Below are 13,509 nucleotides of genomic sequence, written 5' to 3' on the forward strand. Positions count from 1 at the left end.
TAATGCTTTAGTACATTCCGGCGATGAAAACGAGAGGAGTGCCTGCGTACTAAAGAGCAGCGTATCAGCAAAACAGATCGATCCCTTGCTTGAGCTAGCATAGTTTTTAAATAGATTTAAGAATTTATAACTTATTATTAGGCTTTGAAAACACAAAGCAAATCCAATAAATAAAGAAATATTGAAAAAAATAGCCTGAATATGTAAAGAAAGTAAATTGACGCATTTCGATATCGATTTCTAATTATGTATTTACAAGTTACAGGAAAATCGAATTTACACAAAATATAAGATTGTGGAATTTTTCCAATGAGCCTGAATATGTGAAGTAAGTGTTTTCGCGCAATTCGATGCCGATTGCTAAATGTGTGTATTAGCGTGTTTTTTTTTAACTTTCAATTACTTTCAATCCCGTCACAAACGTGATTTTTTATTTTTAAATTCCTACAGCTCAGAGGTGTTTTATGGCATCGCTTTGACTTTATGGGGCTCTAAACCTGATTTTTCCACGGAATTCGAGTTTTTTTTTATAAATATCTCGTAAATGACAAGAGCTATAGAAAAAATGTTCCTGACAAACTTGTAGGAAATTTTATTTGCTACAAAAAAGGTCCGAGGTGAAAATCGCTATCATCATTTTTTATTACATACCATCTATGAGAATTCTATAAAGCCTTACTTAAAAAGCCGAATATCTCGAGAAATATTAATGATAGCGATTTTGACCTCGGACCTTTTTTGTAGCAAAGGACTAAAATTTTCAGAGAATTTTGTTTATGCAACATTATTCGGAATAGGCGATGGCGGAACAGTTACCAAAGTGACAGAGCGGGTTATCACCGCATTGATTAATTTAAAATCTACATTTTTATGTTGGCCATCTAGAAAAAGAAATGAAAGAGCTTCCAGGATGTATTGGCTATGTTGACGGTACTGAAATCAGATTAGCAGAGTCTCCTTCAAAAGATCACGAACTATACTTCTCTCGCCAAAAACAGTATGCCATAAAAATGCAAGTATTATGTGACTATTCACTAAGAATTAGACAAGCGACAATAGGATACCGAGGAAGCGTGCATGATGCTAAAATTTTTGCCGAATCCGCAATAGGTAAAAACCCACAAAATTATTTTTGTCATCGGGAATAGATTGCTGGCGATTCGGCATATCCGCTAAGCCAAGCCCTTATTACACCTTTTCGACAAAACAGTACTGAACAGTCAAAAGAAATGAGAGATACATTCAATTAATATTTCTCTAAATATAGAATACGTGTAGAAAATTGTTTTGGGAAATTAAAAGAAAAATTTTGCAGTTTAAAAGAACTACGGTTCCGATTAACGAACGAAACTAATTATAAAAATTGTTGTAGATGGATTTTGGCATGTTGTATCCTTCACAACATGTTGCTACAATTTAACTTAAACGAAAATTCTGGTTTCGAAAGCCAAGAAGAAACAAACTTCCCACAAGAAATTTATGAACACGACGACCTAAGAAAAGCTCTATCACATTTTGTAAACAATAAAGATATAATTATTTAATTTCATGTATAGTTTTATTTTTTAATTTTTAATTCCTCCACGAATAGCAAGTTCCTTCATTTCAAGCTCTCTTAAAGCCAATTTTTCTTTCATTTCAATTTCTAGTATTCTTATTCTCTCTTCTGACTTACATTTTTCTTTTTCAAATAAAAATTTTTCGTATTGTAAATCAAATTCTTTTTCTTTTAGAGAGAGCTCCTTGATTCTATCTCTTACTTTTCTTGCTTCAGCTTAATTAAACCTGTGTGCATAGTAAGCACATCGGCAAGACCTGTCCGCGAATAAATACCCTTACGTTTTATTGTGTTGCATGTAGATTCTGGACTGACTTCTTGAAAAATATCTGCAGGTGCGGTAGCTATATTTGCAGTGGTCGTTGAACTGCTTCCGGCGGCGAAATCGTCTGTGTTGGACGTCGAGTTGTTTTCTAAGGCTTCTGTATCCAAAACAAATGCATTAGATTGGAACTCTTTATAGCCAAATATATCTTCCAAATCGTAGAAAAAAGGACAAGTTCTCAAAATTATACCTAAAAATATAATTCATTATAATTTTATACCAAACAATTTATTTTGAAATTACTTTCTGTTGATTCGCCGTCTTGCATGGCACCTGCTCCCGTCGAATTGTGCCAAGCTCGTGCCTTTGTATAGCATTGGCGTAAGTGCCTTGGCTTTATCCTCACTAAAGACCAATCCAACCGCATATTTTGTGTCTCTAAAAATTTTGTATAATATCCCTGTGCTGTCGGCTTTTCAATCGGACGGTTGTCTCGCATGTATGCAATTAAATTATGTTGCTCCTCATTGGTCCATTTCCTGTACGGTGCTTTGCGTAGACGTTTTGGTGTGGTCTAAAACATATATTTGGCATTATTTTATTTACATTTATACTTTCATTACATATTTTAATTTTACTTACAATTTTGCTTCCATCAGATTCCATTTTCAAACGTAAATAAAGTCAGTTGATCAGAGATGTCAGTTTGCCACAATTAATAAACAAACTCAACACAGTGGGAATAGTGGTGAAATTGTTTTTCGCGTAAAACAAAAACAAAATAGATACCACGTCGGTAAATATGGGAATATTGCCGCCTGGGAAATTTAACATGCTAGATAACATTTAACTGTGAACAGCATAATAGAGTCTAAATCCCGGTATATTGAAATTATTTTTATTTGTTAGATGATTTTCTGATGTAAGCATTACATTTATATTTTTTTGGGACAAAAATGTAATAATCTCTAATTTATGTTGGTTAATACCATTAGTATTCCATATACAGACATTTAGTACGCTCATTTTTTACTTAATAAATTTTGCGGTATTTGATTTTGTGATTTTATTAAATCTTGGACCATGTTTTGCATGGTAGACATATACAATATTGTATGGTACACTAAGTAAGATTTATTTATTTATTTATTATTTGTAAAATAATAATATAATTATTATTATACGTTACACATAAGGAGCACTAGCTACAGAGGCTTTCAGCTCACGGCTTAATTATAAAAGACTTAAATAATAAAGATGGAACCTTCCATGTAGAAAATACAGGGTAGGCCATTTAAAGTTGACCCATTTGTTTCTAAAAAAAAAAAGAACAAAAGAAAACAATGTTTTTTGTTCATTTCAAAAATAATTTATTTTGGTCCAAGGGGATTTGTTTCAGCTAATATTTAAAAATTAGATCGCGTAAATGGGCACCTTTAGCTTTGACAGCTAAATGCACTCTTTTTTCGACATTTTCCATGACTTTGGCCAATGTTTCGGATGATATGGCGGCTGTTTCACGTCGAATGTTGGCTTTCAGTTGAGCTAAGGTCTTTGGCTTATTAGCGTATACCTTGGATTTCAAATAACCCCACAAATAAAAGTCTGGTGCCGTCAAATCTGGTGATCTCGGTGGCCAGTCAACAGCACCATTTTTCGATATCAATCGCCCGATGGCCCATTTGCCAAAATTAAGGCGTCGCGGATAATCAGCTGGGTTTAGTTTTTGTGCCATTTGAATTTTATATGGAAACATCTTCAAATCTTTATGAATTATGCGTCGGAGAGTGGTGCGAGAGATGTCTAATTCCTGAGAGCGGCGATAACTCGATGTCGATGGAGTCTCCTCAATACTGGCTCGTACAGCTTCGATATTTTCATCAGAACGTCTTGTGCGTTGTCTGGATGCATGACTGGCATTACTGAGATTACCGGTGTTCACAAATTTTGCGTATAAAGACTTAATTGTGTTCTTAACTGGAGCACTTTTCACTTTATTTTTTTTGCGAAACGCACGTTAACACAATTGAAAAGTTATTTTGAATATAAAGCTGAACAATTTCAGCGCGTTCTTTTGGAGTGTACTGTTCCATGGTATAAATTGTCTTCGAATGACGCTTCTAACGCGGTGACATTAGCCGATTTGTCAGCGCTGTTAAAAGTTACAGCGTTGCCAGATGGGTCAACTTTAAATGGCCTACCCTGTATTTACAAGCAATATGTTTTTATGGACTAAAAATTATATGTTATAAATAAATTTAAAAAGGAAGGATAACTTAAATGTATTTCTTTAACTTTGTACTAGATAGGAATTCAGACATTTTAGTGATGTTTACAATAGATGTTATTTTTAGTAAATCAAGAGCTTTATTATTCTGAAATATACTGGTCCTTGCTGAATTGAAGAAGGGGCATTCGTCCAGTAGATGTGGTATGGTTAAAGACGACGAGTTACAATATGGGCAGGAAGAAATACGGCTTCCACTTAATAAATGGGAATGCGTTAATGCCGTATGACCAAGACGAAGGCGAACGAAGGCTTTTATATCTTGGCAACGGCCTGATGGCGGATAAGCAGGTTTTTTCCCCTCTTGGTTGCAGATGGTGTAGTGGTGTTGCACATTCTTCCAAGCATTGGCTTTTATGGCTTTTTGGTTAGAAGCGATTAAATGGTTTATATCCTTTTTTTCGATGTAGTCGAAAACAATCAATGGCTGTTTTGCCGGAAATTTGGCGTTAATACCGGCGTGTCCAGGGATCCACATAATTTTAATGTTTGTGTTCCCAATTAGTAAGTTTCTAATTTGTGCAATGAGGTAGGACTTGTTGGACTCATTTAGGAGAGCTGAGATTTTTTTTTTTTTTTTTTTTTGCGGGTGAGGGGGTGGAAAATGCCTTCCGCATCATCGGTGCTATCGTCACAGCAGCGGTATGTGCCACTTGCAGGTCACTAAAAACCCCCCCTCTAAGGAACCGTCGCCCACCCTGGGACCGCATTTGCATTACTTCAGGGTGGCGTTCCATTTTTCTCATTGAGAGATTTACATCTGCGCACCTGCGTCCAGGTCCCGCTTTTTGCTGCGAAATTCTTGATAGTTTCCCAGTTTGCTTCACTCTCCAGCATCACGCTGACTAAATTGTCCGCGTTTATTGGGCCAACCAGGTTTTCTACGGCGGTGCGTTCTTGTCGCCAGCGCGCACATTCGAAGAAGGTGTGTTCAGCGTCGTCTTCTGTCGCGTCGTTATAAAGGCATGACGGCTCTTCGGCTTTTCCCATTCTGTGGAGGTACTTTTTGAAGTATCCGTGGCCGGATAACAGCTGGGTTGTGTAGAAGTCTACTTCTCCGAATTTACGACTTGTCCATAAATCTAGATCTTTTATCAGCCTGGCCGTCCATCTGCCGCGACTTTCGTTCTCCCATCTTTGTTGCCATGCTGTTATTGTATCTCTCCTTATTTGTTGTATTGCGCTCTTGTTATGATCGCATGTTTTCTTTAGCTCCCACAGCTTTTTCCTTTCGTATGCTAGTAGGTCGATTGGAGCATTGCCGCTTATAACTAATATTGCATCGCCGGATACTGTCCGGTAGGCTGATGCAACTCTGAGGGCTGCGGTGCGGTGCACTCTGGCCATTACCTTACGCCGGTTCTCCTTTTTAAGCGCGTCTGCCCAGATCTCGGCTCCGTATAGTAAGACGCTGATTGTCGTCGACATTAGGAGCTTTCTCTTTTCTTGGCTGGGGCCTCCTATGTTGGCCATTAATCGGCTTAGTTGAGAGGTGATCTCCGCTGCCTTTCCTGCGGCGTGCTGGATTTGTACCCAGAAAGTTAGTCTGGGGTCCAGTCTTACGCCTAGGTAGTTTACTGCTCTTTGTGTCCTAAGAATGTCCGTAGTTGTGTGCATGCTTATCTCGAGAGGTATGTGCTTCTTTGTTAACAGTAACAGCTCTGTTTTTTCCGTAGCTAGCTGGAGGTTGTGGGTGTCAAGCCATGTTTGCGTCCGTATCATGACCTGATTCAGCTTTCTTCGCGCTTCTTCTGTATCCCTTGCTGTGATTACTGCCGCGATGTCGTCCGCGTAGCCAATTAAATATGATTCGTCTGGCATTTCTAGTTTTAATATAGCGTCGTAGCTAATGTTCCATAAGTCCGGGCCTAGAATAGATCCTTGTGCTGCTCCTGACGTAACCGCTATCTGTCGTGACCCTTCTTTGGTTTCGTACAGCAGTTTTCTGCTGCTAAGGTAGCTCCGCACCACAGCCCTGAGGTAGTCCGGTATCTTGAAGCTTTTTTCGAGAGCGTCGATCATGTCCACCCATCTAGCACTGTTGAAAGCGTTTCGGACATCTAGAGTCGCCAGTAATACTATTCTTTTATATTTATGCCATCTGCGCTGTGCTGCTTCTACGCTTTCGATGATGCATTTTATGGCTCCTATAGTTGATCTGCCGGGTCTAAAGCCATGTTGTCTAGGGGACAGTCCTCCAGCTTCGCTGATGGCCGCTTCAAGTCTGGGTTTAAGCAGGGTTTCATATAGCTTTCCCGCTGTGTCAAGCATACATAATGGGCGGTATGCTGATGGCGAATTGGGGTCTCCTTTTCCCTTGCTGATTAGCACCAGCCGTTGCTTTTTCCACGGTTCTGGGAATATTCCGGCTTCCAGGCAGGCGTTGTACATGTTCAGTAGTACTGCCGGGCGCTCTGCAGCGATTATTTTAAGAATTTCGGAAGGGATCCCGTCCGGTCCGGGTGCTTTGTTGGCCATGAGCTTGGCAGTGGCTAGTTGCAGCTCTTCGAGGGTGAACTGGGGGATTTGCGTCGATCCTAGAATGTATTCTGGGTCACTAGCCCTTGTTTCGTGTGTGGGGAATAGTGCGTTCACGATGTGATCCATTTGGACAGCGGTTAGGTCAGGTGGTTTTGCTCTAGTGCCTAGTTTCTTCATAACTACTTTATATCCGAGTCCCCAGGGGTTTCTGTTTATATCCTCGCGTAGTTCCTCCCATTTTTTCTTTTTGCTGTCGTCGATGGCGTGCTTCAGCTCCTTTTTTGCTGATTTATATTGCTCGGCTTCTTCGGGTGCGGCTCCTCTGCGCCTGGATCTCGTGTAGGATCTGCGGAGGCGGAGGCATGTGCGCCTGAGTTGGGCGATATTTTCAGTCCACCAGTAGACTGCTGCCTTATGTTTGCTGTGGGAAGCCTTGGGCATTGATTTTTTACAGGCTCTTGTTATGTTAACCATTGTGTGCTCGACAATTTTTCTTGCATTATTTGGGGAGCTGCTAGATGGATTTTGGTCGTCTATTGCGGAGATCAGTTTCGAAGTATTTAGCTTCGAAATGTTCCACTTCCGTGTTTCTGTCTTTTTCCTGCGCTGGTTAGTGTTTGTTCCTGTATCAATAGTGAAGGAAATGTACTGGTGATCGCTGCCAGTGTAGTCCTCCAGGACTTTCCATTTCTTTATTGAGCCTGCCAAGCGTTCTGATGATAAAGTGATGTCTGGTGTAGTTTCCTCGCATCCCGGTCTTCTAAACGTGGTTGCGTTTCCCGTGTTGAGCACTATTAGGCTTAGGCGCGCAGCCATTTCTAGGATGCGCTTTCCTCTCGAGTCCGTATGTGGCATGCCCCACTCTACTGCTTTGGAATTTAGGTCTCCGGCAATAATTAGTTGACCTTCTATTGACCTGGCTGTGTCCTCAATGTTGTCGAGCTTTCCTTGGAATTCCTGTATGCTATCGCTTGGAGTCAAGTAGCAGCTGATTACTGTAAAAAGGTCGCATTTGGCCCAGACGAAACCATTGCCGTTCCCTTTGTCTACAGTGATGGCGGGAGTGATACTCCCTGGTGGTAGCCATATAGCGGCGGTCGAGCTGCTATCTTCCAGCCAGGTACCACTCTCTTTCTTTTTATATTGCTCGCTTATGATAATTAACTCGTAGGCGTTCTCCATCACCATTTGCGAGAGTAGTGCGTCAGCAGCCTTGCATCTATGCATATTGGCTTGTAAGATCTTCATTTGTTTTGGTATTTCCTATATACCATACATTTTGCGGAGCCCGGGATATGGTCAACTTTTTCGTGTTTAGCCTCCACGCAGAGGCAGCATGTGGGAGGCTTTATGCACTCTTTCATTTTGTGACCTGGTTGGCCGCATTTTATGCAAGTACCTTGCCCTCTTCTATCGGGGCCTTTGCAGTCCCAGGTTAAGTGCCCTGCTCCAAAGCAGCGAAAGCATCTTTTTGGGGTTTCTTTCAGTCGCAGTCTGCAATTTACCCAGCCGATTTTTATGCGTGCCTGTCGCACCAGTGTGTCAGCTTTATCCTCATCGAGCGTTATATATGCCCTGACCTGCTCTCTTGTGTTAGGTGCTGTTATGCTTATCGTCAAGTCTTCGGTGGAGTCCTGTAGCACTTTTTTCACAGCCTCTGCTACTTCCTCTTTTGTTGAAAGGGAGTCGAGGTCTCTAATCTCTATTGTGGCTTTTGATTTGACGTCGGCCACGGTTGCGGATTCTCGGAGGGTCGTCTTGAGTGCCTCGCAGAAACTGGCTTTTGTGGATTGTCCCTTCTCCAGCTCCAGTAGTAAAGCCCCGGCTCTTGTTTTGCGGATCCCTTTGATTTTCACCTCTGATTCTCTTAGGTTAACCTTGCTGCGGATATTCTTGAGGACCTCGGCGTAGCTATTTCCTTCTGCTGGCTTAATGATTACGGCCTCCGATTGTCGTTTGGGCCTGCTTTTTGCTCTCTGGTTTGAGGCGGTATTCCTCCCTTGTTGTCCTCCTTCTTTTAGGTTTTTGTTTTCCGTTCCTTCTAACGTGTGTATCTTAATTGCTTTTTTGGGCAAGACTTTTTGCCACTGGCCATCCTTTTCACTTCTTGGTCGTACTGTTTCTCGAGGCTCCACTGGACTTGTCGCTCGCCGCTTCGAGGTTGTTGGCTCTGTGGTCGTGATCCGTCTGCTTAGAAATCCGCGTCTTTTTTCGTTTTCTGCGATGAGCCAGTTTCTGCGGTAACTCTTCATTACGTCGAAGAGTTCGTCCAGCTGTGCCGCTCCGTTCTTGACATCCAAGCTGACATTCTTTTGCTTTGCCATCGCCGTCTTCATGATTTGCACAATACTCTTGCATTTTTCCAAAGATTCCTCTTCTGCTCGTCGCATTTGAGTGATATACTCCTGTTTCGGCGAGTTTTGAGGTCCTTCTATGGTAGCCACAGGGGTGCTCTTCTCTTCTGCTTGTTTTACTGGTGGTTCTTGTGTGGCAGGAGTTTCCTTTGAGGCTATCTTTCCCCCGGTTTTTTCGACTTGTTTGGGAGTGATGGTCAGGGTAGGGGATCTGAGTATCCTGCTGCTTCTGCGGAACACGGTCCCGTATTCCTCGTCTTGAGCCTCTTTGTTTTGTTGTTCTGTATGTTTTTCCTTCTGTTGCCGGTGGGGGTTGTGGACGCTTATTTGAAGGCGGCATCTTCTCGCCTCTTCGCCGGAGGTTCATTGGGCGTATTAGGCGTTTTGAGCCAAGCCCTCCTCTCCTGCAGCTCTTGGTCGGAGGCTGCTAACCTACTTAGCGTAGGCCGTCCACTATCCGCCAGCTGTGACCCCGGTAGTAGCCTGAGCTCAGCCCTACCTGGAGAGCTGAGATTGTAGATTTGCTATCAGTACATATTAATGTTTTTAAGTTAGAGTTTTGTACAAGGGATAGCGCATTATAGATGGCTGCTGCCTCTGCGGTGTATACTGAGATGTAATTGGGCAGGTGTCCAGCTTTTAACGTATTACCAGCGTTATCGACAATAGCAAAAGACGTGTAGAAGTCAGCCTTCGAAGCGTCAGTAAAAATGAGTTTCCAATCTACGTATTGCTGCTCAATGAGCTCCTTGAACAAACTTTGATATACCCTGGAATTGGTGTTTATTTTATGATGTTTTTGAAGATGTAGATCGAACGAAGATTCTTTGAGTAGCCATGATGGGGCAATAGAAATAGACTTTTCCACCGGTGTAGTTGTAATACCAAGATCCTTAGCTAATTTAATGCATTTAGAAATAGTGGAAGAAGTATTGGAGTTTGTATCGACAGTCCATTTGGCTTTTACTATACCATATAAGAGCTTGTTATTACATGATAGTAGTTTTGGAATAAGCTTTTGCGAAGTATGTAAAACTCTTTCCTCGATGGATGGGAGTCCGGCTTCCGTTAATGTGAACTTTATTGGTGATGTTGGGAATGCCCGAATACTTCTTCTAACAGCTGCATGATACGGCGCAAGGATTTGCTTTAAGTTGGTTTTGGCACAACTGCCGTAGATAGGGAGACCATAATCAATCTTAGATAAAATTAAAGCTCTTGTAATATTCATGAGAGAAGAAATGTGAATTAAACAGTATATTGATGATAGATACTTAATTATATTAAGCCTAGAAATTAGTTGCTTACGTAGATTTGTACGATGTTTCTTAAAAGTAAGTCTCTTATCGAATATTACACCTAGGAATTTAAGACTAGTAGTATTTACAATATTTACATTATTATAGTTTACATTGAAGTTATTACATTTGTGTTTTCTACAGATATGGAATAATTTACATTTGTTTATAGAAATATTTGCACCAGAACAATTGGACCAATTTGAAATATCAGTAAGGATTTTTAAAAAAGTATTTTTTACAGTATTTAAATTATTTTGTTTGGAAAAGATAAGCACATCATCCGCATAAATAATATGCGAAATGAGTTTATATTTAGAGATTATCGTACTGATTTCGTTAAATGCGATTATAAATAGTATGACAGACAATGGTGAAACCTGTGGTATTCCGTTGTACATATTGTACGTGTTCGAAAAAGTGTTATTGATTTTAGTCATGAATTTCCGATTGATTAGGAAAGATTTAATAAAATTAAATATTTTTTCACCAATTTGCCATTTCTCAAGCTGTCGTAGAATAACATGAGAACCAACTCTGTCGAAAGCTTTTTCAAAATCCAAACTGAGAGTGGATATGTGGTTTCTTTTCGATAAAGCAGTTTTGGCGAAATCATCAAAATAGAGTAAAGCATCCATTGTGCCTTGCCCTGCCTTAAATGCCACTTGGTTTCGACTGAGAAGGTTTTTATTTAATGCGAACCACGAGATACGTTTTGAAACGATTTTTTCTAAAAGTTTGCCCATGCAACAGAGGAGTGATATTGGCCTGTAACCAAGAACATCTGTAGACACTATATTAGATTTAGGAATTGCTACTATCACCGCATTTTTCCAATTTTGAGGGTAGACACCTTGAGATAAAATATTGTTGTACAACTTAATAATTCTATTTTTAAGACATAAAGGACAGTTTTTTAGCATGGGATATGAAATCCTATCTGCACCGGGAGTCTTGCCTGACATTGAAGATAAAGTGAAATCGAATTCTGCGATAGTTATGTCTGATTCAGTAGTAGGTGGGGGTGAGTGAACTTTACTGTACCTTCTTCTGAGAAGTTCATTTTTATTTGATACAAACGAGGGGTGGAAGTTTGAATCGCTCGAATAATCGGACCATACAGAGGCGAAATGATTAGCTATATCTTTTGAGTCGAAAATTGGGCCATTTGGAGTGTTTATACATTTAAGATTCACTTGTGTATAGGAACCTGAGAGCATTTTTATGTCGGCCCATAATTTTTTGGGATTTGTTAACGGAGTGATAGCTTCGGTAAGCTTTTGCAAGCAAGCCCTCTTAGCTTCTTTAATATTTTTCCGAAACACTGCGTTGGCTTTTTTGTAATTTATTAGATTATTAATAGAGCGAGTTCTTTTGTAAATTAACCAAAGTGATTGTTTTTCATCTCTAAGTTTAGATAACTCCGTAGACCAATAAGGCACATGGTTTTTGAAGCTTTTTTTACCCGTTTGGGGGATAGAGAGGTGAGCAGAAGTTCTTATTATTTTGGTAATCGTAGCTGTTTCTTTATTTATGTTATCGTCTATGAGATTTGCAGCAGAAAAATTTTCGCAGAGTTGTTGAAATTTGGACCAATTTGCCTTGTCTAACAGAAATTTTGGCTTCGCCGACCCTTTCCTGGATAAAGGCGTTGATAAGTGAGTTATAATGGGGAAGTGGTCGCTGTTATATAAATCAGTTAGTGTTTGGCTGCTAAGTTTGGGGGCGATAGCAGAAGAACAAATGACCAGGTCTACATGCGTGAACGAGTTATGTGTAGAAAAATGCGTAGGAGAACCGTCGTTTAGAATTGTCAAGTTTTCCGCTAATAAAAGGTCTTCTATGTTTTTACCTCTTTGGTTAGTACAAGTAGAACCCCAGAGAGGGCTCCAGGCATTAAAATCGCCAAGTATAAGTACGGGTGTTTGGAAAGGTGCGATTATGTCTCGTAGTTCTTTGATATTAAAGATTTGGTGTGGTGGAATGTACATTGTTAGGATGGTTAATTTAAACCCAATAAATACTTCTACTGCTATTGTAGAAATATTAAAAGACGTAGGGAGAAGTTTGTGTGGGAAATCTTTTTTTATTAGAGTAGCAACACCTTGTTTGTTAGTAGGATTTTGTGTTAAGTTGGAAAAATACGCAGCATATTGTTTAGGTACAGTAGCTGCGGAATTATATGTATGAAAGGTGTGTTTCTTGTAGTGATATAACACTTGGTGATTGTTCTTTTTTGAGTAATTCTAGGTCGGTGTAATTGTTGTAGAATCCGTTCATATTCCATTGGAGAAATTTGAACATTTCTTAGAAATGAGAGAATTGAGAAAGAAGTGGGGAATAATTATGAGAGTTATTGTTTTTCATCGTCAGAAGTGATATTTTTATGAGGTGCTATAATGTCTGTATAAGTATGTGGAGAGAGGTCGATATTGTCTGTGGAGAGAGGGAGAGTTTGGATGTTAAGAGAATCTGTTGTGGATACTTTAGGAATGAGTGGTATGCTTATTTTGGTTGGGTTTGTTTTTGTTTGGGGAAACGTTAGGTTAGGAAGGTTTTTTGTAGTTTCTTTTGTAGTTACATTTGATGAGTTTAGATGATTAACAATAACGAAATTGTTTTTGTTTTCTTTCATAGTTTGCTTTTGTTGTGGAGGAGGATAAGCTGTTGGGGATTTTAGTGCAGTGTCAATGGAGAGTGGTAGAGGAGGGGATGGTGAGAGGTGGGAAATCACGTTAGTTATTTGCTTGTTTGTATTCTCTTTTGTAACAGAAGCGAAAGAAGTGTTTGCGGGGGTTGTGGGTAATTGCTGTTTGTAAAGCCTTAGTGCTTCTCGCATTGAGCATTTGTTTTCTGTTTTTATTTTTAGAATATTTTTGGATTGTAGGTATTTAGGACAGGAGCGTGAAGAGGAAGGATGATCACCTGAGCAATTTGCACAGAAGGTGCGGTTGCATGGCGAGGGGAGATGAGGATGGAAATTGCATATATCGCAGGCTGGATTGTTGTTGCAACGTTTCGTTGTGTGGCCAAGAAGCTGGCAACTTTTACACCTCTAGGGTCCGCATTTTGCGCCATGAGACTTCGATTTTTTTCTGGAAGTTTATAGAGGTCAAATGAAAGAAGTACCACTCCACTAGCTCTTTGTTTGCCTTCTAGATTTTTAGTGAATTTATAGGCGGAAGTAACTCCCTGATCTTTTAAATTGTCAACAATTTCTTCTTCTGAAATGTCGTTTAGGAATCGGGCGTAAATTGTACCTTTAG

The 13,509-nt window shown here is 40.1% G+C and overlaps 1 pseudogene; it reads right to left on the bottom strand.

The window, feature by feature from the left end:
• Positions 1 to 1,565: 1,565 nt before the first annotated feature.
• LOC125779675 (uncharacterized) lies at positions 1,566 to 2,489 on the bottom strand (annotated as a pseudogene).
• Between the last annotated feature and the right edge of the window lie 11,020 nt (positions 2,490 to 13,509).

This window comes from Bactrocera dorsalis, chromosome 6 (assembly GCF_023373825.1).
Source record: "Bactrocera dorsalis isolate Fly_Bdor chromosome 6, ASM2337382v1, whole genome shotgun sequence".
NCBI classification, from domain to species: domain Eukaryota; kingdom Metazoa; phylum Arthropoda; class Insecta; order Diptera; family Tephritidae; genus Bactrocera; species Bactrocera dorsalis.